At 35.2% G+C, this 26,919-nt stretch overlaps 1 protein-coding gene and 1 non-coding gene across 2 annotated transcripts in view; one reads left to right on the top strand and one right to left on the bottom strand.

Moving 5' to 3' along the window:
- Positions 1 to 26,919, top strand: part of PLCB1 (phospholipase C beta 1) — a 682,047-nt gene that overhangs the window by 113,256 nt on the left and 541,872 nt on the right. The window lies entirely within an intron of this gene.
- LOC134365121 (U6 spliceosomal RNA) lies at positions 21,010 to 21,117 on the bottom strand. Its single transcript, XR_010021933.1, has one exon. It is a non-coding gene; the product is annotated as a U6 spliceosomal RNA (small nuclear RNA).

Here is a 26,919-nt window from a genome sequence, read left to right as displayed (position 1 = left end):
CCTTTTCATTGGAGCCATATAAAGGAGTCCTTCAGACAAATGTCCATAAAGACCTTCTTCCCTGCTGAGCTCATAGTAAAAAGAAGATTAATGTGGAAATTAATCTAATCCATGCATTAATAAGAAGAACATTAATAGAGCATTAGGAAGTAGAATAACTAGGGCATTTTTTTCTCTCGATTTGATTGTAATAAATATTTTACTTTTAAGAGTCGAATATTACTAACAGGAGGGTTGTGTTGCTCTGAGAACATTGTGAAGATTGCCTTACTGAACAAATGCTTTTCTAAAAGGGTGTGGCTAAATAGAATTTGTAAATCAAACCAAATTTCGTATTTTGAGCTCACAACTTTAAGGGATCCTCTTACATGTGTTTTCTTTCATTGGATGTCTCTAAATGTTCTAATTTTTAGATGGAGTGTTCCCCAAAGCATCCTTCAACTATAGAATATAATTGCCATATTTAGCTCAATACTTTGGCCAGAAACGCTAACATGTCTACTGAGAACAGTTTCATCAGCTAAATCTAGAAATAGCCAGGTATTGGAGTGATTTTTACAAAATCATTTGTTTCTTGTTGAACAAATTAGAAAGAAAATTAGAGGAAATTAGAAAGGAAAGTGCTAAATACCTATTCATAGGGTAATAATTTTACAAGAAAAAATTGAGCAAAATATAGCATCTGTGTATACCTATCTGCCCTGTGAATTTTATAGTCTAATTTATTTAGTGAGGTAACATTACAAAGTACTTAGTTAGGATGGCTGACTCGGAAGACAGACTGCTTGGGTTTGAATTTGAGCTCCATCGTGTGTTACCTGTGTGTTCCACATTACTTAATCTTTTATATATGTCCTGGTAGAACAGGAATAGTAACTTCACATGGTTGTTGTGAGGATTCAGTAAGCCAGCATGTGTGGAATACATAGGACAGGGACCAGTGCATGGTAAACAATAAATGTTAGCTCTCACTATCAATACTACCACTGGTTTTTATTCCAATCTTCATGCATTTCCACCTACTCATTCCTCATTTGAACTCATATGTTGTGTGTCTATTCTAGGGGCCTGGAAGGTAGAGGTAAAAGACAAAGTCACTGGCCCCAAGTAGCTCTAAGTATTGGATGGATGAGCACCTCCCCCAACCGGACTCAGTTGCACATGTAGTGATTCAATCCTATATGATAAATCAGACTTGAAGGTCATTCAGAATGTCTATGAAAGTTTTTTTTTTTAATGATTTCACATATACAATTTTCTGAAACAAGGTGCATACTTTTTAAGTTGTTAACTAAAATGTATTGAATTCACTGAGTTACTCAAGTCTATACTCAACCTCTATGTTTCTCTGAATACAGACATTTTCCAATATTATGTAAGGCATGCCTTTTAAAAGGAACTTGTGTATAAAGGGTACATTAAGCCTAAGAACAGTGGCACATTCTTTACTCTTGTAGTATCCAAGCATTTTAATCTTTATTTGGTGGTTTCTAATTGTTCCCTGAAAGTGGGCCAACCTTAATATTGACTGAATTCTGCCACAAAGAAAAGCATTGGCTGATGCTTTTTCGACCAATCATGAAAAGCATTGATTGGTTATGGAGCTTGCTTGGAGAACAGGCTGTGTCAATACCATAAAATCTTTGTTATTAACTTGGCTCCTCGTGATTCCGTCCCACCCTTTTCTTGTCACGGATATGCATGTGCTTTGAAAGCGGTGAGCTAGGTGGTAGGAAAAAGTTTGGTGTATGAATTTTATTTTATAATTGAAGAAATGGGTTTTGAGTTCAGTCTTTTCCTATCGGGTGCTAGATCCTAACAATCTAATTTGCATAGATTGTAATTTATTGGTTATGAAGAGTAATTTATTATCGCAGATTAAAATTAATTACTTTTGAGGAGAAAACATTTGAAAATTCTGATGCTTACTAGTTAAAAATGGGAAGGAATTTCACAGTTATCAAGTAATACATTTTTTTTTCAACTTTAATGTTATTTTTCGCTTATGTTACAATATGCTCATTGCTAAACCATGCATTATATTTTTCTATCTTTAAAATTTAAGGTCTACAGTTCTGCAAATTTTAACAATTGTATGCAGTCATGTAAACAATACCACAATCAAGATATACAACAATATCACCTCCAAAATTCCCATACATTCCTTTGTAATCAACCTCTTCTCCCAGTCCCTGGCAACCACTGATTTGTTTTTTTCCCTGTAATTTTATCTTTTCCAAAATGTCATATAAATGGAAACATACAATATGTGGTTTTTGAGTCTGGTAATATATTCGAGAGGTATCTGTGTTGTTACACATATCAGTAGTTCATTTCTTTTTATTGCTGAGTGGTATTTCACTGGATTGGATACACAGTTCATTTATCCATTCCCCAGTTGATACATATTTGTTTCAAGTTTTTGGTAATTACAAATAAATCCAGTTAATTGTGGTTTTACTTGTTTTGGAGAAAGATCAAATAAGATGTTAAAAGAAGTACTTTCTGCATGTAGGGGCAGGGTGTGGTAGGTAAGTGTCAGTCTAAACACATTACTAAAATATGTCTACTAAAAGCAAACATCTGTTGTCAACTGGTGTAATCAGGCACATCAATAGTTCTCAAACTATATTCTCATTGATTACCACTATTTTATTGCTTAAATCCGAGATATGCTAATATCTTTTCCAATTTTCATGATTAGGTTAATATCTTGAATTTTCTCAATCTTAAGTTTTTCTCTAGTAAACTGAAACACTCTGATATCTCACAGAGCATAAGAGGTCACCTGGTTTGGCACACAATCATCAAATTGATTTTTCTGAAGTTGAATCTAGAAATTTTGGGGTGGACCACATACCCATGTACCTTCCAGGAGCTACCTCCCTAAAAAAGAGTGTGTCATATGGAAAATTAGTCTATCAGGATGTTAACATAGGACTTCTTGTGTCCATTTTGGCCAAGTCCTGAAGACCACAGCTGCTGCATTTCTTCATGAGCATCACTAAGCATGGCTGAGATGCTTGGTGAGAGTGAGAAAGAGGAGAGTGGGGTTTTATGGAGGGTTTTATGTTTGGGGGGAGCTAATATTCTGATTCCCATCATACACCTCCAGTGTGTGAGACAGGGTCTAATAGGACATCTTTCAAGATGGCCTGGACTGCCCTCAGCCAACAGGAGCCCCCTTGACCAGAGATGCCTTATAGTTTATGCCTCCTGCCAATCTGGATTCTGCCCATGGTCAGCGACTGAAACATACAAAGGTATAAAGAAAGCTCGGCCTCCTTTGCCTCAAAGCCTGACAACCTTTGTGTTGCAATTCATGCTCCAGAGCTTCAGAGAAGAAATTAAACTTCAGCTGAAACAATATCTTTTCCAAGCGCCTTCTCCTGTCCCAACCTGCTTCTCCCAGTCCTATAGAGGGTTCTCCCAAGAGCTTTCCCTCAAAAATATTTTGCAGAAGAATTCCTGTCTCAGGCTGTACGTTTAGAGAATCTAAATAGGGGTTCAGAGACCTGAGATAGGGGTACTCTGAAGAATCAACAAAAGCATGAAATAGAGGGAGAAAGAGAGAGAAAAGAGAGAAACAGACAGACAGAGACAGGGGGAGAGAGAGAGAGGACTTTAAACACCTGTCAAGATTGCAGAGTATAATGCCATCTTATTACTGTAGCAATCAGGAGAGAAGGGAATGCTCCTACACTGTTGGCAGGACTGCAAATTAGTACAACCACCATGGAAAACAGTATGGAGGTTTCTCAAACAACTACAAATAGATGTACCATACTATCCAGCAAACCCACTTCTAGATATATACCCAAAGGAATGGAAATCATCATGTTGAAGGGATGCCTGCACTCCCATGTTTATTGCAGCTCTGTTTACAATAGGCAAGAGTTGGAACCAACCTAAATGTCTATTGATGGATGATTGGATAAAGAAAATGTGGTATATATACACCATGGAATACTAGTCTGCCATAAAAAAGAATGAAATTCTGCCTTTTGCAGCAGCATGTATGAGCTTGGAGAAAATTATGTTGAGTAAAATAAGCCAGTCACCTCCATACTGTTTTCCACGTAGAGGGAAAAATGCCACATGTCCTCACTCATAAGTGGGGGCTAAGAGAGAAAGAAGGAAGGCAAGAAAGACCATAGTGGTGTGTTGGACTTGCAGAGGGAGGGAGCACACCTAGGGTTGCAGAGGGGGATGGGGAGTAAAGCAGGAGGAGGGAAGTTGGGGATTAATTGGGTTGGGGACCCAGGAAATAATCACAATTTTTGGTAGTGGGCATACTGATAGTATTGATCTGGTTATCACATCTTGGACATAAGTGATGACAATCAGCTTTGTACCCCATGAATATGCATAACCAATAAAATTTAAAAAAAAAAAAAAAAGAAATTCCCTGCCTCTCTTATCTCTTAACTAAGTTCCTTTAAGTGTAAGAAACCATGTTAGCAAGATAAGGAAGGAGATGTCTCCATACTATTTAGGGAAAGAGACAGTCACGTCCTTTTCCTTCCTCTAAGATTATGGCTTTGTTATTGGCCTTGAGCCTTATGAAAAGAAGCCTTAACATGAAACACACATGATTTTTCTATGAGACATTGGTTATGACTGGTTTACCTGGGAAGGAGTAACTAGAAAATTCATGATGCTGTGTGTGTTTTCGTCTAGGAGTCAGAGAATAACCAAGCTACCCAATCCATTTGAGGAGATAGTAGGAGAAAGTACTTGATGATTATATGTCATGTGTCTTGCCTGTTTGTTTACTTGAAACTGTAGAATAATTGAGAAGACAAAGATATAATAAAATGCTGGAGCCTGACAAATGAAGACAGGAAACTTGCTTTTCTAAGGGCATAAGCATCCTAATTGGTATTGAGATTAATTCTCATTGAGATGTAATCTCTCACACAAGCACACACACGTGTCTCTGTGTATTGGTCATTAAGGCAGCCCCCCAGACATCTCTGCAGGCAGTATTAGCTGCTTTCTGCTTGTCAGAAGCTGGGCTTATTTCCCTTCCCTTCTTAGCATGAGAAAGGAAGAGTGGGGAACATATCACCCATGCAGTCCTTGTTTTCTGAAAACCCCAAAGAAGGGAGAGAAACAGCTTAAAGCATGGGATTAAGCAGAAAAAAAATAAAATTTAGAATTATGTCAGTCATTGGGAAAACCCTCAATGTGACTACCTCTTTTTAATACCTAAATGCATAGTTTCACTTTTTGATTTTTTTTTTATATTCCCCCAAACTTTGTGATCTGTCTTATATTAGGCTGCCATAAGAAAATAACCTTGACTGGGTGGCTTAAGAAGCATATATTTATTTCTCACAGTTTTGGAGACTGGCAAGTCCAAAATCAAGGTACTGGCGGATTTGGTTCCTGGTAGGGATCTGTTTCCTGACTTGTAGACAACTTCCTTCTTGCCATGTGCTCACATGATCTCCCTTTGTTTGTGAGAGGAGAGGAGGAGGAGGGGTTGGGGAGAAAGAGAGAGAGAGAGAGAGAAATCTTTGTCTTCCTCTTCATATAAGGGCTCTAATTTCATCATGAGGGTCCCACCCCCATGACCTAATCTAAATCTAATTACCTCTCAAAGGCCCCACCTCCAAATACCATCAAATTGGGAATTAGGGTTTCAACATATGAATTTTAGGCAGGACGCAAACATTCATCTCATACCATGGTCCTAATGCAGTATAGGGGAAATAGAGTCAGCATTTGCAACTGGCTGGATGACCATTTCAGCTCTGCCACTGACTGCCAGAATAACCCTGGACAAGTTACTTAACCTCTCTAAGCCTCAATTCCCACATCTACTAATTGGGGATAAATTAATGTCTATAACACCAAAAAATATGTGTCTGGCACAGAATATATGTTCAATAAATGTTAATCATTAGCCTGGACTAAACTCTGGAGTAGTTAAGAAATGACATGAATTCTCATTACCAGATGATTTAAAAAAATGACTTTTTTAATAAAGAGAAGCTAAGCATTTTATCATCAACAAATTTTTCAATTGGTCTAATATTACTTCAGATTGTGTCATTAAAAAATCATTGGTTTCAAGTGCTAAGATTATTTCCTCAAATATGACAACATCAGTTGACTCATTGAATTCAGTGGGAGTTTGAGTGCTTATACTATGTAACTTAACAGTTGAGAATTCAATTCTCATTATTATATACAGCATACTTCAAAAAGTTCACGGAAAATGGAATTAAAAGATAATATGAATCTTTTCACGAACTTTTTGAAAAAATTTTTATTATTAGCATATTTATTCTTATAAATTGTGATTTCTTTATGCCCTTTACCTAACCTCTCACTTCCCAAACCCCCTCCCTCCCGCACCCCCATCTCTAGTATCTTTAGGTTTGTTGTCTACTTCTGAAAGTTCAATGTATTGTCGTGGGCTTTTTTTTCTTTCCTTTATTCCTTCATTTTTCCCTTCTTCCCTTCTTCCCTCCCACCTCCTTTCCTTCCTGGCAGCCAGTTATGAGTGAGAACATGTGGTATTTCTGTTTCTTTGTCTGGCTTATTTCACTTAACATAATTTTCATGAACTTTTTGAAGACTCCTCGTGTGTGTGTGTGTGTGTGTGTGTGTGTGTGTGTGTACATATTATTTTTTCCTTTCTATCTCATGCTTGGTTAGGAATCTTCATTAATGCGGTGTTATGGAGTATGCCTGCCAGCACAGCCTATCCTCTTAAACATTGAAATTAAGTACAATGTCAGACAAATGACAAGTTATTCTCAACATGGCCAGATCCTGGACTTAGGAATAATTTCCTTTTTAGATCGGGAGAATCTAGGTTCAGCTCTCAAAGTTTAGAATGAAATTTCCTATCTGTCCTTTGTTAAGGTGAAAAAACCCTCTGATGTCAATTAATGTTGATTTAATGTTTAAGAGCTTAGGCTTTGGTGTCAAGCATACTTGAATATGCCTCCTAGCTCTACCAATTATACCAGTCATTAGTTGTGTGATTTTGGACAATCTCAGTTTTCTCATCTGTAGAATGGGAATAGCAGTGTCTATCCCATAGGACAGTTGAGAGGACTAAATGAGTGAACACGTGTAAAAATCACTGGTCCTGAATCTGGCTAGGGTAGTTATTATTGTTGGAATTGTCTAATTCATAGCCTTTTCATTCCACAAGGCAATGACACAGCACCATTTAAGACTTACCAAAACGTGGAGGAATATCGTTATTATACAAATAATGATATCACTGATATATTTCTAACTAAGTAGATGTTGTCACACATTTTTAGCTAGAAGGTACCTTTTTAAAAATGTACAAGCCAGATATTCACAAGCATTTTCATTCTTTCATTTAATCGTTGAAAACATGGTTTGGGAGCACCTGCTATTATCAGTACCTAGATATATCCCAAGTTTGTATCTTAATGTTGTCTTGTATTTAACCTTGCTTTTGATTCTGCACTGCAACTTTGGTAATTTCTAAGATAGAGAATTGTGGAGCATAAATACATGTCTTCAATTCCAATCAAGTGTGCTAAATCGTAACAATATTATTAACAAAATCATAGTGCTATTACTGGCAAAAGTTACTTAACAATAAAAGCAGGCACCACGACAGCAGGAACAGTATTTAGTGATTTGTGAACTATTGTTTTATTATTTTTATTTTATTCTACCATTTTCATTAGGAAATCATACAGGTATCATTGCAGAAATAAATCACTGGAGTAGAGTGAAGAATTAATTTTTGATTTTAAAATAACCGTATTTACCTGGATATTTATTTACAGTCTAAGTAAGATTGCCTATCTTCTTGAGTCTCATTTTATATAGTCAAATTCTGTGTTAACTAGCTGCTGAGCCTCTGGATTCTTCTTGGTCAGTCAGTGCCAATGCTGGGGATTTTTGTGTTGGCAACTTTGAAATGTGTATCAGTTAACTATTTCCATAATAATGCTGGGTAACAAGCCACTCCAAAACTTCAGGCTTAAAACAACCTCTTACTGTCTCTAGAAATATGTTTCTGTTTGTTCTGCTGATCTGAGCTTGTCTCAAGAGGGCTCATTCACGTGTCTGCAGTCAGCTGTGAGTTAGTGAAGTGGTGTCATTGAATTTGGATGGGCCTTCACATGACTTGGGCCTCAGTTAAGAGCACTGGCTCTGCTCCACATAGGACTTCATCCTCCATTGCTAGCTATTGCTTTTTCTCAGGCTAACCCAGTCATATTTCTTGGCAGTCACACAGCAGCAAAAAAGGAAGCAGAAATGCTCAGTTGTGATTTGTTCTTGCATCATGTGGGCTAACATCCTATTGCCCAAAATAAGTCCATGGCCAAACTAAGATCCAGAGTAAGTAAGAGGGAGCTGCAAAGTTACAGGGCAAAGAGGTAGCTACATGGAGTCTATTAATTGGGCTGTTGATGAAACCAATCTATCATAGATGGGATGGATGGATCCACTTCACATCAAAGATACTACATTTTAGGGAGATTTCCTCAACCGGACTTCTTCAATAGCCTCTTTCTCTAGATGCCCTGCCTGCGGGAATCTGTCTGGAATGTACTATTAGGATCAGGTACATCTGAGGTGGCTAGATTGGTATGCTTCTACTTCTGCCTTACATATAAGGGAATGACCTGTTGACACTGCCAAGAAGGATCCATGATATGCTTAAGTCACCTTAAGCCTCGAAGGTACCTTGTAAGGGCAGAGGAGAGGTGACCTGTCACTACCCAGCAAGTGACAATCATGCCTTAAGGGATGATATTGTTGCTGTGCCCAGACACTCTTGGGTCTAGGATTCTTCAGTTACTGCTAGTGTTGGCTTTTTTTGGCCCACCACTGACTCCTTTTCTAGTGAATTGCTCAGCCTAAGGGTCGCTTCTCACCACCCCTATCTGAGAGGTAACCTGTCTGACACAGTGCAAACGTCCCAACCACTTGGCCTCAAGATGGCACCATCTCTGTGTTGCAATCCGTGCTCCAGAACTCCCTTGGGATAGAGCTCAGGGTAGACTCCAGCTGAGACCACAGACTGATTCAGCTCCCTTCCTTGTCCCCTTCTGCTCCCCACATTCCCCTACTCCTGAGCGTCACCTTCAATAAATCACATGTATCTAAATCCCTGTCTCAGACTCTGGTTTTAGAGAACACAACTTAAGATGTGCATTATGATGTTAATTTCTGTCATTTTCTCTATTCATTTTTAAACTTCTCATTGACATGAAAAATAGAGAAAACATCATAGATACAAAATAAAATTAAATTTAGACATCTATGACCTATATATTTTACATGCCTTCTTTCAAAATTGTCTGTTCATATGTATGTGTTGAGGCAGTCTTGAAGAAAGGAATATCAACTTTGTTTCAGAGAAGGTGAATTTATACCCTTACTCTGCCTGGCTCTACCACTTACTGGTTCTGAGAATTTAGGAAATCTTTCTACTCAAGCTTCAATATTTTCATGTGCAAAATGGGCATAATAATTACTATTGCAAGGGATTATGCTGAGAATTAAGTTAAATGCAGTAATGCACGTCAAAGGACTTGGTTAAGGGGCTGCAGACATGTTATTTTTACTTGTAGACTGTACTTGGTTATAATTCAGGGCTTTTATAAATCAATATAGTTAACTATTGAATGCCAGTAAAATATAGTAGTAAACTAATAAAGAATACTGATTCTGCCTACTACTTTTTTTTCAAAAACTGATTTCTTGCTTTCTAGTTTTCTTCAAAAACTGATTTTCTTGCTTTCTGTTTTTATCATTTAGTCAAAATTAAATAACATAAGTTTTGTATCGATATCCAGGGAAAATGAAGACAGATTTTTGACTTTTATCACATTAGCACAGTAAGATAAAGAAATGTTCACTTAATTTTAACATTATATTTTGACTTCCTCTTCTGAGTGCTGCTTTAGGCATATGGCAAAATAAACTTTCAAAATTAGTAAGCTTTGAGGAATAAATAACGATGAAGTATTCTTATTTGTTAAATGTAGATAATTTTCTTTAACAAAACTCAGCTAATTTTATTCAATTCTCCTGAGCTTCAGCAATTTTGTCTATTATGATTGGCAGATTGTATATTAAAACTAAAAATGACATTTTTCTTGGTACCACCTGGATGGTAAAATTCACCTGTATTTTGGCCAGTCTAGGGTTAAATTGAAAATGATGTTTTTTTAGCATTGTGTCCAGAATGATTACCAGATAATCTCTACAACCACAATCATTTCTACTTAATGAACATCAAATGCTGGGGATTGTACACAGCTGGTGCCCAGATTCACACATTTGTGCTGATAGTACTAGTGTGTGCAGAGAGCCCCTCTGGTAATCACTTTCTAATCACATTCCATTGACTTTCTTCATTTCTGTCTCCACCCACCTTCATCTTGCTGAAATACTTCCTTTTTAAAGAGGCTTTTTTTTTTTTTTTTTTTGGTTCAAAACTGTTTTCTTCAGGAATTTGAAAAATTCAAGGGACGGGTAAAGAGTTAGCAGTCAGATTCCAATGAAGGTTGATGCTGATGATTATGTAACACGGGCATCTAATAAAAGGGAATAAAATTATTCAATCCTGTTGACACTGGCTAAGGTTTGGAAAATTTTGAACACATGTTCTCATATGTTACAGCACTTTTATTTAACAAGGAGAAACAATATGTGTCTAGATTGATTGTTCAATCAACAGAAACTGGGGAAAAAAATAAAAGATGGAATTCTGTAAAGAAAACTCAGTGATGAGAATTCTTAACATTAAGATTCCCAAATTTCTGTTTCTTGACATGTACCCTCTAGTGTGTGTTGATTGTGATGTTTTTGATCAAAATCCAACTGTGGCTCTCGTACTTTTTAACAGTGGAAACTTGTGGCAGATTCTTGTTTATTTCTGTCATTAGTGTTTGAAATAATTGATCTGACTTTTGATTAAATGCCTCCCTCTTTTAGCAGCATTTAAAAATTATAGAGCTACTGTAATAATTGGCCTCAATCTCATTTTGTACCCTTTCTGCTGATATAGGAAAACAAGCCTACGCAAATATGGAAGAAATTATCCACAGTCGTTACCAGCCCCCGTGCCATTCAGTAAAATGCATTGTTGTCCATAAACTCAAGCTGAAAATACTGAACATTCTTCAACCAGGGCTGTGTGTTCATTGTCATTCCATTGTGTTTTGTTTGCTATTTTAAAGTTTTTCTTTACAATAAGTTTCACTGAAAGTGATACACATCATTCCCTTAGACATTTTTGGTTTACCTAGAAGAAATGTGCGCATAAAAGACATGGGGATAATTGCACTCTGACATCTCCAATTCTCCTTTCTGTGATTTAGCATAATCTCATCTTGTTTTGTTGATTTTATAACATTACCATTTAAAGCATTCAATAGTAGCTTATATGAATGAAACTGTTGGCTATCTGACTTCATGATTGAAACTATTGCTCTTCTATAATTTCATGAAGTTTTTGTACATGACCCTCCTAGTATAATCACAAAATCCCATTGTTTCATTTTTACCTGTGATAGAATTAAAAGTTCATGTTTTAAAATAAATCAGATTAAGTTTATTTTATGGACAACAATTTATATAACTTCAAATTCACAATGATTCTTTGTTAATTACTCCGTTATTACTTTCTGACTCTCTTCTGATCTGAAATAGAGAAATATCTACATGAGTTCATCCAATAAGTAGTAGCTGGGGCATAAGAGAGTTTGTCTTACAAGATGTGTTCCTAATAGAAAAAAGAGGCAAGTTAGAGATTTTTGTCTACAAAGATAAAGTTGTCCTTAAAATTGTGTAAAAGTAGATCCTGAATCTCTTGAAATCAAACAAGACAGAAATAAAATTAATATTGGTGTAGGCGTATGGACTTAAGCATCCTACACTGCAATTACATAACAGGGACAATATAAGGTAACCCTGGTATAACATCTTGTAAAAGAAGAAGTGAGGCTATAATTAGAATGCATTTATCAAGTAGCACATTCCACCTACACAGGCTCTAAAGGAAGAAGTAGGAAGTGGGGAGGGAAGGATTTCTAAGGAATAATGACTAACAACAGTTTGATATGTGCATTGGTGTCATCCTTTCAAACATTTTTTTAGTACCATGCCTTACATCATGCACTCAGGTGCTTAATTACCTACAGTTTTATTTTTCAAAGATATTCATCATGCCAGTCTTTGAGGTAAAAATAAGAGTGTGGTGATTAGGGAAAGAGCAAATGACTGCCCTTTAAGAATTAAGCCTAAGGAAAGAGAGAAAGAATAGAGAACTAAGAATATGTACATTGGACAAGATTGTTTCCATGATTGGTAAGTAGAGTTGTTAGGTGTATGGAGAGTACATCTTTTGTGCCTTGAGATGTGTGAGCCAGAGGACTGGACTAATGTAATAACGTTGTTACAGATAATGTAGTATATCTGTTAGTTCGACGGTGTCGTTGGAAGGTACAAAAGAAAGAAACAGCAAGATGGAAATAAGGAGCTTTATAATGTGATCAGTGGTCATTCCAGCCACCACCCTTATAGCTGTTTCTATTTCACTTGTTCAACAACAATCTTATTTCTCACTCCTGTGCTATTAAATCTGAAATGACAGCAATTCCTGCTGAAGTGTATGTTGCTAACTTTCCTTGAGTACACCCAAATTAGAAAATTAAACTCCACAGCAATTTCCTAGACTGTTTTCTACTATTTTCTCCAGTGATAGAGTTTGCTGAAACACTTATGGAAATATCCTCATGCCAGTTTTATCAGATACCAGAGGTTTAGTGCCTTTTGCTTGCCTCCAGTTTGGGGTGATATCTTTTGGTTAAAGAAATTTTAAAAATATGTATAGTCCCTGCTACATTAAATGCAATTGCTGAAACTGCCAACGTTGTAGTCCATATGGCTACAGTGCTACCATTTGCATCTGTGTTCTCTCTGAGTGGCAAACATCTGGCCGCATACAGTGCATGTGTGACTTCCCTGCTTTCAGAGGAAGTGTTCACTCACTATAGAATCTTGAAACTCAAAGGAGAGCAAATAAAAGTAAAGAAATGACAATGGACATATAACAACAATTCCCCAAACACAAGCTGACCCAGTTAAAGAGATAGCAAGAAATGGACAACAAAGAATATTAAATAGATTGCCTCAAGTTCTTCCATTTAGAAATAACCATCATTAATGTTGGACAGACTAAATTTTAACAGAGGAAGTTGTCAAATAACCAAATCCATATTTAAAGACATTTGGTGGATAATTTAATCATTTCATTGTATTTATCTCTCATTTTATGAATTGGCCTTTTAGTTCATTAATATTAACCAGTAATGACTTAACTTTTGGCTCTGATGGACTTAAATCTAGATGTCCCAAAATTGAAATTGGCAAGAATGAATTGCTTTTTAAACTCATTTCGGAATGTTAAATTTACTTGTTTTAAGATGTAGGCTGTATTTTACAAATACATCATTTGGCAACCGTAATTCACTTCTAAACATTTATAGTGGAAAATCAATTGCCAATTTGGTGGTAATCTGGCAGACATTAAATCAGTAAAATGGTACTGATCTGCTGCTTCAAAGCTTGCAGCCTAGAACTTTTGTAATCAGGAAACCTAACCCCGCTGGCTAAATGGATATAAAGAACTGCCTCTCATGTGCTCCCTTAGATATGAATTTTTTAAAGCTCCTTCAAAATATTGGATTTTAGGGGCAGTAACAATTTTCATTTCAAGAAGTTGACTTACAGTATGCTTCAAATGTATTACTCTTCTGCATGGATTAGTTTTAAAAAAAACAGAGTGAGAAAATCTTTCTAAAATCTTATGGCATAAATATCATGGGCACTGGCTTGAGACAGATCTGGGTTTTGATCTCACCTCTCCATATAAGATGCTTCCTGATCTGTAAAATTCAGATAACAATAGCTTATAGAGGTAACAACATAGAAGATGGAAATATATCTCTGTATATAGACACTGTGGAAGGGAAGGTACAGGAAGAAAATCATCATATTGATATTAGTAGTAGTGATAAATGCGGACAGGAAAAACTGGTTTAGTAATTTCAGTGGAAGAACTTATTTTAAATGAAGAATAACCAGTTAGCAACTTTCCATAGTTTCTTAGTCTTTTTTAAAAAGTATGGCATTATTTCTGTAATGCACACACACACACACACACAAACACACATTTGTACATATATATGTCAAGTAATTTTAAAAAGCACAAAAATCAAAGTTAAAAAAATCACCTTAAACCCTACCACTCAGAAATAGCCATCATTAACATTGATTTAACATAATTCCAGATATATTTGTAAGCATATATACAAATAAAAATATAGATGGAAGCATGAAAATAGTTTTATAAAAATAAGATCCTTCTGTAGATACTGTTTTTAAGGAATTTATTTATTCTTAATTGACATTTATTGATGTACATACTTATGGGGTACAGAGTTATATTCCAATACATGTACATAATGTGTGACAATCAAATCAGGGTAATTAGTATATTATGCATCACAAAACTTTATCATTTCTTTGTGATGAAGATATTTGATCTCCTCTCTTCTAGTCATTTCAGAACATACAAGAAATTATTATTAATTTAGATTCCTAGCACTACAGAACACCACTAGAACTTATTTTTCCTGTCTAGCTGTAATTTTGTGTCCATCATCCAACCTCTCCTCAGCCCTCCCCAGCCCCTTCCCAGACTCTAGTAACCACATTCTACTCTGGTAGACACTATTTTAACATGAAGCCTTAAAATCTCAGTTTTAGTACTGATTGCCTCTCTACAAAGCATGGGAACATCACCCTCAGTGTGTCTCTCCTACTCAGCCCGACTCCATGTCTTGATTTTTGTTACTGTGTCATTATTTTTACATTGTGAGTGCTTAAAACATTCATGTTGTCCTAGAGCCATGATTCCCATATTTGATTAATACCAGGACTATATTTAAATGAAATGAAAGCTCAAAGTTCTCCATTCATCATTTACCATGTCCTTGCATGCCTGAATTGTTTATCTTGCTGTTTCTCTAAATTGGCTCTGTTTCATTTTTAAGATCTATTTAAAAAAATATTTTTAGGAAGGGCACATAGGTTTGTGTATTTTATGAGGTCTCCCATGTTTGCCAATGTCAGTCTTTGCCTTAAACATGAATAATACTTTAGTTCAATATAATATCCTTGGATAACATCTGCAGCCATTGCTACATGACCTTCTAGCAGTAAACATTGCTGTGCAGAAGTCTATGGAGAACCTGTTCTTTCCCTGTGATGAGTTATTTGCTTTTTATGTCTGGATGCTTGAAAAACTATCTTCTTTATTTTCTTGTGGATGAGGATAGTTTGCATAGTTGCTTTGCCCTTTTTTCATCTCGCATGGATGTCCCTTTTCAAACATTCTACCTAGTCTAATAAAGTATTGCTAACTCTTGACTTTCTTCCTTTATCTGAGGCCAGAGTGTTTTCCTTTAATAGGCTGGGTATTGTGTGTTCTTTCTGTTTCTCTTGAGAAGGGAAGCTGGAGGGAGTACTGATGCCATATACAAGGATACTTCAAAAACTTCGTGGAAAAAAAAGACTTAAAAGATAATATGATTATCTGTCCATGAAATTTTTGAAAACCCCTTGTACATTCTTTCTTAGAATACCAGATCTGTTTTCTCTTCTGACATTTTGTTAAATGTCCTGTACCAAATTGACATCACTGTGTGTGTGTGTGTGTGTGTGTATGTGTGTGTGTGTGCGTGCGCGCGCGTGTGTGTCTGTGTCTGTGTGTCTTTGTAAGGGAAAGGGGTACTTCCCATTCTCATATGGAGACATCCTCAAGACTTTAGTTTGCTTTCTCAGTTCATTCTGAAGCACTGGATGGATTCATCCCTTACTTCAATGAGAATCATTCTCTCCCATTTTCCTCAATCAGAGGCATTTCTGCTATTTTTCAGACAAGAAAAACGGTAAGGACACCTATTCAACTTGTTTCTAATTTGTGGTTATGAACAAAATTTTCAGTAAAGTTGGACTCCACCATTGGTTTGGAGGAGGGATCAGTGTTTGGAGTCAAACCGTGACTCTAGCTCCTCTTGGCCCTGGAAACTTCTAGGACTTTCTTAACTGTCGGAGTTATTGCATTGGGTCAAGCTTTGTTTCTTATTAGTTTTTGTTTTATTTTGCTTATAGCTGTTTTGCTATTTTTCTAAATGTATTCACCCTTTATCTGAACCCAAATATCTTTGCAGAATTTTGACCTAAGCACAGAAAATTGCTCCTGTTGCTTTTGAAGATGGTGTGTTGTCCCTGTAGGGAAGCTGTCTAGAAGGATATAACTGCTTGTGTGAACTAGGCTTATCAGAAGGATATTTAACTAAACACCTGCTGACTTTTATTTTTTTACTTTTAGCTCTTCTCAGTGTCAGGGGTACCATATTTTTTCCTTTTTTCCTTTTTTTTGCCACCACTTACAAGCTGAAGAAGAAAGAACATTCACACCTCACTGATTTTATTTTTTTTTAATGGGAAATTTTTATTTTTCCTCTTGATTTATTTTTCCTTGCTCAGAGGAGGTTTATAAAACTAAAGAGAGGGGAACATACAGATAAGAGGCACTGTCAAAATTGTTTTAAAAAACCAGAATCTTTAATGTTTTGAAAGCAAAACTTAAAACAAAAAAGACTAACTAAAATAAAATATTCTTAAAATTCGAAGGTGTTTTCCTTTCCAAAATATGTTTCTGCAGGAATTCTCACTGATTCAAAAGATTGAATTACATCAGATCAACATCCCCAGAAAAAGAGTTAGCTTTCTGTGTTTTACTTCCAAATGATATTAGTTGAAAAAGGTTGAAATTTTTTCCTTTGCATATACAGTGTTCATGCATGAGAATGACAAAGTATGATATTAGATTTTCCTGCTGTATCCACAGCATGTAGAGTGCTGTTTGGAAAACCTGCCTCATAATGTAGTTTTGAGGATTAAATGAGCAAATATATAGAAAGCATTTGATAAGCACTTAATAAATATTATCTGTTTCTGCTGCTTCTGTTATTGTTATATCATCCAATGTAAATTTCCCAATGTGGGTTTGTTATTACTGAATGTTCTCTTTGAAGTAATGAATGCCTTCCATGATATTTTTGCATGATATTTAAAGTAAAATCTCATGGTTTTACATTCGAACTTTTCTCTGGAACGTGTAGTTTTGTGGTTAAAATGTGATGTATGTGAAGCCAGTGGACTCTGATGGAGACAGACCTCGAATACATTCTTCATACTGGTCTCCAACAACCGTCTTCTCAGCTTGTATCAACAGTAAATAACCCACATATATGACACCACAGCTAGAGATCTTCCATGAGAAATGCCACTGGAATTGAGGATTTAGATTGTTATATCCGTGATTTCAATCTTGACCTCACTCCTGTGTAGCTCACCATTCATTACTTTGCATTTCTCCAAGACTTTAATTCTCTTTGCACATGAAAAGACACGTGGAGTCATTTTATACGAAGACACCATCATAACAAGCCATGCACCAAAGAGAAAGTACTTTGAACATAACATCCTAAGTCTGGGTTATTTTGAATAAATGGTTATTTTACTTAATGATTTACTTCCAATTTGTATTTTAAGTTGCTGCAAATATTTCAAACCATCTAGCTACTCAAGTATATGCCTTAGACCTGAAGCTTTGGCACTATCTGAGTTTTTGTTAGAAATGCAGAATTTCGGGCCGAGCCCGTGGCGCACTCGGGAGAGTGCAGCGCTGGGAGCGCAGCGACGCTCCCGCCGTGGGTTCGGATCCTATATAGGGATGGCCGGTGCACTCACTGGCTGCGTGCCGGTCACGAAAAAGACAAAAAAAAAAAAAAAAAGAAGAAGAAAGAAAGAAATGCAGAATTTCAGGCCCAGCCCAGACCAACTCAATCAGAATTTGCATTTTACAAAGATCCTCTGGAAATTCATGTGCATGTTAATGTTTAACGTTACAGTGTTGACATTTTTAATGTTACAGTAGCTGAAATTTTCTTTGATGTGAAAGCCATAGCACTTATAAGAAACATGTATATAAAAGGCCTTAAAATATGTGGGACAGAAGCTTCCCACTCATAATAAAAAATTATAATTTAAAACTACAACCAAATACCAATTTTCTCCTAACAGACTGGTAGAAATGCAAAGGAAAAACAGTACGTTTGTGGATTGTCAAGAAGCAGGCACTGGCACTGCTGTGAGTGGGGGGGATGAATGGGAATTAAATCCCTTAGAGTTTTTGGTTTATCTATCAAAAGTCTAACCTTTAACTCATCAATCTTACTTCTGGGAATTTATCCTACATATATGTCTGCAAAATCATATATGTACAAAGATATTTATTGCAGAATTATCCGTAAATGGAGGTCCCATAAGAGTCAATGAGGGACTGGTACAATAAACAATGTATAAGCATACAATGGAGTATTATACAGCTATGCAAAGGAGGGAAAAAGTACTTCTTGTACTGATTAGGGAAACTCTTCAAAATACATTGGTAATGGAAAAGAACAAAGTGCATAAAAATGTGTATGATATTATTTATTATGTGAAAAAAGAAACAAAACCAAAAAATATATTTAAATTAACTGGTGTGGGCATTTAGAAAACAACTCTGCAAATGCACATAATAAATAAATTAGATATTTGCAAGACATGTAACTGATAAAGAGCTTGCCAGGATATATATGGTACTTCTAAAACTCTATAAGAAAATATTAGGCAATGCGTTGGGAAAATAAAATGCAGGCAAAGATTATTGATCTGGCTGTTTGTTGTTGAACGGGCTGTTTATAAAGAAGAGGATATCAAATAGCCAATAAATGTATGAAAAAGTGTTCAATGTCATTAATGTCATTAATAATAATGCAAATTTATAACAAGAGCAGCTACCACTATATACTTACCAGATGGCCAACATTAAGAATTCTTATAGTAATAGCAAGTGCACCAGGTATGTGGATACATGTTGATGGGGTGAAAATTGACAGAAGCAGTGTGAAAAACTGTATGACATACTGGCATACAAGTATCTATGAGAGTTCCTGCTTTCAATTCTTCTGCAAACATATCTAGGGGCAGAATGGCTGGACCATACAGTGGTTCTGTTTAACTTTTAGAGGAACTACCACACTGTTTTCCACAATGGTTGTACCATTTTACATTCCCACCAGCAATATACAAAGGTTCTAATTTTTTCACATCCTTGCCTACATGTGTTATTTTCTGGTGTGTGTGTGGTGTGTGTGTGTGTGTGTGTGTGTGTGTGTGTGTGTGTGTGTTTTAAATATAACTATGTTTATTTTAATTTGCTGGATATTTGGGTTATTTCCAGTCTGGGCTATTACAAAAAATGCAGATAAGAGCATTCTTGTGCCTATTTCTTAGTACATACAACACATTTTCAAAGGAAATATACTTGGAATTGGGATTCCTGTCATAGGACTTGTGCATGTTCAACTTTAATAAAAAATGTCATACAGTTTTCAAAGTGCTTCTATCAATTTTCACCCCATCAACATGTATCACATATACCTGGTACACTTGCTATGGTACAACTTTCCACACTGTGGAAAACAGTGTGGCAGTTCCTCTAAAAGTTAAACAGAGTCACTGTATGGTCCAGCCATTCTGCCCTTAGATATACTTGCAGAAGAATTGAAAGCAGGAACTCTCACAGATACTTGTATGCCAGTGTTTGTAGCAGTATTATTCATGATGGACAAAAGGTGGAAATAACTCAAGTGTCCATCCACAGATGAATGAATAAGCAAAATGTGGTTTGCACATACAGTGGAATATTATTCAGCCTTAAAAAGGAATGAAGTTTTGATGTTTGCAGAACATAGATGAACTGTGAAAACCTTACACTAAATGAAGTAAGCCAGTCACAAAGGACAAATATTGTATAATTCCACTTACATGAAGTACCTAGAATAGACAAATTCAAAGAGAGATAAATTAGAATAGAGGTTACAAGGGACGAGGGAAAGGAGAGTGGGGAATTAGTACATAATGGGGTACAGAGTTTCTATTTGTGAGGATGAAAATATTGTAGAAATAGATAGCAGTGAGGGTTACAGAACATTGTGCAAGTACTTAATGCCACCGAATTCTACACTTCAAATGGTTAAAATGGTAAATTTTCTGTTATGTATATTTAACCATAATAAAAAACAAATTATAGTATATTCATACAAAAGAATAATATACAGAAATGACAATGAATACACTACAAGTACACTCGACATGACGAATCTCTCAAATATGTTTATATATATATATCTAAAATCAGTTTTATTTCTTGAGCACAGTTTTTTAATTGAAGTGTGATTAATTATACATATTTTGGGGGTACAGCATTGACTACCATCACCTGTTTACAACATGTGATGATCTAATCGATATTATTAGCATATTCATTATTACAATTCGTAATTATTCTTTTTGCCCCTTACCCCATATCTTTCTAATTCCCCCTCACTCCCCTCATCCCATCTCTAGTAAACAGATTTGTTCTCTTGTTCTGAGAGTTCAATTTATTATTGTGGCTCTAATTTTCTTTCTTTCTTTCTTCCTTCCTTCCTTCCTTCCTTCCTTCCTTCCTTCCTTCCTTCCTTCCTTCCTTCCTTCCTTCCTTCCTTACCTCCCTCCCTCCCTCCCTCCCTCCCTCCCTCTTTTCTTTTTTTCATCTCTTTCTTTCTCTCTTTCTCTTTTTCTCTCTTTCCTTCTTCCCTACCCCACTTATGAGTGAGCACATGTGGTATTTCACTTTCTGTGTCTGGCTTATTTCACTCAAGATAATTTTCTCCAAGCTCACCCATGTTGCTATGAATGGCAGAATTCCAATCTTTCTTATGGTTGAGTAGCATTCTATTGTGTATATACACCACATCTTCCTTATCCAGTTGTCTGTCGATGGACATTTAGGTCAGTTCCATATTTTGGCTATTGTAAATAAAAAATATGGAATGCTTCATGAATTTGCGTGTCATCCTTGCACAGAGGCCATGCTAATCTTCTCCTGTATCGTTCCAATTTTACTGTATGTGCTGCTGAAGCGAGCACTCAAATATTATGTGGAGTGAAGAAAGCCATATACAAAATAATGCATACCATTAAATGTATGTAGTTCATTTAAAGGACCAATAGGCAGAAGTGAACTATAGGGTACAGGGATGCAACTGAAGCGATTACGGTGACAAGAAAAGCAAGGAAAGACCTGCCATCCAAGTGGGTTAGGGGTCATGTTTAGCGGGGGAGGCGGAGGATCATGAGAATGCATGTGAGGTCTTCTGGGGTACCGATAATGTTCTGTCTATTAATCTGCTATTCACCTTATAATAATTTGTTTAGCTGTACATTATTAACATATTTTATGTATGTATGTTATATATCACAATAAAATGTTTTTTAAAAAGTGGTTATATGGTGAGGATGGTAATGGAAGAACTGGACAGGGTAGGCATGATTCTCTTAATCACACTATTTTCTATTTGATTTTTTAACTATAATGTATATTACATTTAATTTTTCCAATTCAAATTACTATGCCCATAAACTATCAAATGACCTGGATTAGATAACAGCCAGAAATTTTGATTTTACATATTCAACCTATATAGTCTTCTAGAAAATATAAAGACTTGTTTTCTATAAATATAAAAACAAATATGTCTTAAATATAACTATTAAATTTGATTTAGCTTGAGAATACAACTTTCTATATTAAGTTCCACTTTGAAAGCTTGCATTAATATTCTACCACCTGCTGATTTTAGTCTTTAATAAAAAGGATAGCACAAAGATGAGACAGAAGCCATCCAAAGTGTATAAATCGTGCTTTCTCCCCTTATGATCCTAATTTTGACTTTTATTGCCTCATTGGGGGACAAGGCCATACACCCACACTATTAAACCTGGGTTAGGTCAGCTGGCCACAGTGAGTAAAAGATAGCTAGCTCTTTGGTCTACAGATTATCCATGTAGATATAAGGGCACTTCAAATATTAAGCATTTAATTATTAGAAATGAAAAGGGATATATAAAAAAAGATGGATTTATTTGTTCCTTTTTCAGATCGAAAACTGTTTGGCTAAGGCCTGAATCATGGTAGCAGGTCTCACCACAGTAACTTCCTTGTTTGGATCACACATTAAATTTCTGAATAAAGCCATTTCCCCAGAAAGGATCAGAAAGCATTGGTATGCAAGAAGATTAAGTTTCCATGTTGACAATATCACTAATTATCCTTGGCCCGTTGTACAGATAGTTCTTTCCTGATCTGTGTGCCTTGTCCAAGTGTCCCTCTTTATAGCTACATGAAAAGTTAATAACTTTTCTAAAGTAAAAATTCTGTTGGGGTGTAAGATGGCATTGTAAGTTGGTTAAGAATCAGAAGGAGCAATACCAGCGTGTTTCTTCCAAAACTGCGTTTAGTGTTCAAAGCAATATCATGTTAGGAATCTAAAAAACAGCTTATCAAGTATTTTAAGCTTGGGAAAAGGTATGTTTTGGAAATGTCATGTTTTATATTTGGGTAGCCATTCTTCACTTAACATCATTGAGACTTTTTTTGTGTGTGTAAAAATATAAAGTCTTGAAAGTCCAGAACTCTTCTTAATTTTTCTTGTTTTTTTCTTTTTTCCTATTGCTTAATTAAATTATTTTTTAAAAAAATTAACATAGATACCAGAACTCTATCCAGTAAATAAATCAGCAGCAAAGATCAGATGTTTAAAAGTACATAGAAAAGGAAGGTGTTTGTTTACTAGATCCTTTCAAACATTCAGACTCATTTTCTTTACACTCTTAAGAACAAAGATCTTCACAAATAGTTCAATTAGGGAGCCCTTCTCTCTGCTGCTTAATTTGTTTCTAAAGAGACTTTGAGACTTTGGTCTATAAAAACTCTCAAAACTATAGGTAGGATTTGTATGAAAATAAATTCCAATTATTTTCTTGGTATAGTTGTATTGCCTTTTATTTTTTTCCCAATCCTTTTAAGTTAATGAATAATAAGTGATATGCTTATCATACAATAAATATGTGCTTACATTCAGAAGTCTACTTTCCTTTTATTCTTTAAAGTTGTAATATAGGAAGGCATAACAAATCTACTACACCACCAGAGAATATTCTAAATACTGTCTACCTAGAAACTCAGAAATTTAGGGATGTTTTATTTTCCATTTTATATTTGTACATTCCTAGTGTATTTTGCAACTACATATTATTTTCAATAAATGGAAAACTGTGAATAAACTATCAAAGGAAAATATGATCTGGGACTTTTTTTCATCATAAATCAGCTGTGTTGATTTACATATATATAGATATAGATATAGATATAAGGGCACTTCAAAAAGTTCACGGAAAAATAGAATTAAAAGATAATATGAATCTGTCCATGAACTTTTCGAAGTACTCATATATAAATATACCAACATACATATATAAAAATGTATAAGTATGTATATACAAACATATATGTCGTGTTAAAATGCTCAAGTTATCCATGTCATATTCCATACCTTACAACTCATATACATTGAATCACATGTACTATCTACTTATTTGTAGTGCAGTTTCTCCAACAGCATGAGTAATGCCTACTACGGGGATCAGCTGTATGTCAAGCATTAGTATTCTACCACCTGCTGATTTTAGTTTTTAATAAAAAGGATAGCACAAAGATGAGACAGAGCCATCCAAAGTGTATAAATCGTGCTTTCTCCCCTTATGATCCTAATCTTGACTTTTATTGCCTTATTGGGGGACAACGTCATACACCCACACTATTAAACCTGAGTTAGGTCAGCTGGCCACAGTGAGTAAAAGATAGCTAGCTCTTTGGTCTGCAGATTTTAAGTCATCTGACATTTTAAATTTGCACATGGAGGCAATGAAGGAATATAATCAATATTCTCTGTTCCTTTACATCTCGAAAAGGAAACTGTTTTAAGATAACTTTTTTCAGGTTTTTGGTCAATAGCAAGATAATCTTCATTTTGTGTTATATGCAGCAAAGAAAATGACAGCAGCGATATGGAAGCAGGATATAAATGGATTATTGCCTCAAAATCACTTGATTAAAAATTAGTATATAATACAATATAAAATAATCAATCAAAAGGACTGTAGTTTCTTTGTTTGTTTGTTTGGTTTTTTTTTTTACTGTAAGCCTCCAAGTCAGGTCTTGTCCCAAATGCTTTCAATTAAACTCACACTTCTCTTTCTTTTAATGTTATTTGCTCCTGTAAAATTAATAAGAGCTAGTAGAACTTTTGGAAAGTATGAGTATTAGCATAGGAGTCTTGCTGCTGTACCAAAGATCTAAGAGTATTATGATTAGAGTTTATTTCCATTCAATGTCATTCTGAGGTAAGCAGTCAAGAGCTGACATTGTGCTCTACGGCATCAAGGACCTGAATTCTTTCCATGTTACTCTACTGCTGTCCTCAAACATTGCTTCCACCTCATGATCTAAAAAAGCTGCTTCAATTCCAGCCTTCACAGACATCTTCCAGCAAGAAGGAGGAAAGAGAAAAGGATACCCTGGACATTTCCAGAAGTCATGTGTATCACCTCCTTTTAAATTCCATTAGTCTGTGCTCAGACAATTCTAGGTAGTCATCCAGGTAAAATTGGTGGTTCTCTTACTACAGGAATAAAGAAAAACTGGATTTTGGGAGACAGCTGGCAATCATTGCTGCAATACATGAAACTGTGAAGAAGAAAAAAACTATCACCCATAAGCTCATCATCTAAAGATGATTGTCATCTTTAACTTTTGGCATATTTCCTTTTATTACTTTAATGCATTAAATAGTTTTAAACAGAAGTACACTATATATTATAATATGCCATTTTTGTTTGGTTAAAATGCCCTGAACATTTTATACAATATTTAACATCCTTTGAAACATTATTTTAATGGCTGCAGAGTATTAAATACTATGTATTGTAATACATTTAATTGAATTCATACTTTTGAGTATTTAGACATTTTCCTAATTATGTTCTAAAGATATTAGTGTTTATAAATATCTTTTAACTAAGATACTTAGATGCAAAATGAATATATTAAGGTTTTCCTATATTTTTCAAAATTGCTTTTTAGAAAGGTGATACAAAGTTAAACTCCTACAGTTATGTCTGGGAGTACTCATCACATCAAATCTTTCCATTACTAAATAGTACACGTTTTAAGATGATTACTAATTTGATAGTTAAGAAATGGTCTCTTGTTGTTCTTTTAATTTCCATTTCTTTGATTGTGAACAACATAGAACCTTTTTAAAAAATGTTTTGGCAATTTGTGCATCTGGTTTAAATTTCCTCTATATGACCTTTAACTGTTTTCTACTTATAAATTTATAAAATTTCTTTCTATAATGAAGATATACTTTTTTACAAAATGTAAGTATATTTTCCCAGCTTAGAGTTAACCTCCTGTTTCAATAAGTATTTATATTCTAGGAAATTTGTTGTTACTATATTTAGGACAAATATTTACTGGTATCTAGTAAGCAATCAATAAAAATTTGTCTAATGAGAGATTGAACTAATGAAAAAATTAGATTTACTACCACATTTTATTGTTATTAATGTTTACTGCTAGTCTTTTCTTTTTTTAAAATCAGATCTCCCCATTCTGAAGCTTTCAATTTTGATTTGTATCTTACTTGACTAGAGCATATACCTGAGTAATACCTTTGAGAAAGCATTTCTGCATGCGTATTATATCTGATGTGCTCGAGCATATTAAAATATCATTCTATTGACTTGGGTGACAGTATAGATTTCTTCATTACAACTGTCTCTCTTCCAAACTGTAATCCTTCTTCCCTATTCTCTGGCATGGGATACGAGGTGTAAAAGAAGCCTGATTTTTATTTCTGTGTAAAAAATTTTTGTGTTTTATCTTTCTGGAAGCTCTAAGAACTTTTTTCTCTCCTCTCGAAATAGGAAAAAATATCAGTTCCATTTAATGTGAGTGGACATTAATAACTTTCCCCTGGAATCTGGGTAATTATCTTAGGCACATCTGGAAATGTTTCCTTCCACTCTGCCCGTAATTCTTATTTCTCTTGCATCTGTCAGGCCTCTTCCTCTGGAGCATCAGTTTGTACTATTTGGGTCTGCTTTTCCTATCTATTATCTTCTTTCTCATTCTTTTTATCTCTGTCTTTTTTGCCTTATCCTTCTGAGATTTTGCTCCTGCATCAGTTTGATTTTTCTGCTCTGACAATTATGTGCCCATTATCTAATAAAGATTTTAATTTTGCTATGGTATTTTTCTTTCTCAACATTGTCTTCTTAGCCTACACAGCTCTTGTTGTGTTTCTGCCAGTGTCTTAGCTCCTGTTTTATCTCATTGTCTGGTCTTATCTTCTCATTGTTTATAGAGTTCTTGCTTCAAGGGATTTTATTGATCCTACAGGGCAGATGCTTCACTTGTGTTTGCTCTAGTAAATATTTCCCCAAATATGGGCTCCCCTTCATTTTGCTTTTCCTTTATGTATGTACATATAGTGCGGTATCTTTAGGACTCAAGCTTTTAAAACTTCTTTATTTCTTTTAATATTTCTTCATCCTTGAACAAAGAGGCACTTATGAAATAGGCCTCATATTTGACTATAAACATGAAATAGTGGTGGTTCAATTCTTGGATTTTTCACATCCAAATACTTATTTTTATTTTTATTCTGGAGAATCCTCTCTCATGACTTAACCTGGAAGACTGCATGTTATATTCATATGTTCATATAATTCAGTGATGCAGATGCTGGAAGGGTATGGCATTTAACATTCTGTTTGGACCAGCCTCCATATGAGGTGCACAGTGTGACCACACGATCTTCCTTT

Source organism: Cynocephalus volans, chromosome 1 (genome assembly GCF_027409185.1).
Source record: "Cynocephalus volans isolate mCynVol1 chromosome 1, mCynVol1.pri, whole genome shotgun sequence".
NCBI classification, from domain to species: domain Eukaryota; kingdom Metazoa; phylum Chordata; class Mammalia; order Dermoptera; family Cynocephalidae; genus Cynocephalus; species Cynocephalus volans.
The sequence above is the reverse complement of the archived record's forward strand: the minus strand, read 5'-3'. Positions and strand labels throughout refer to the sequence as shown.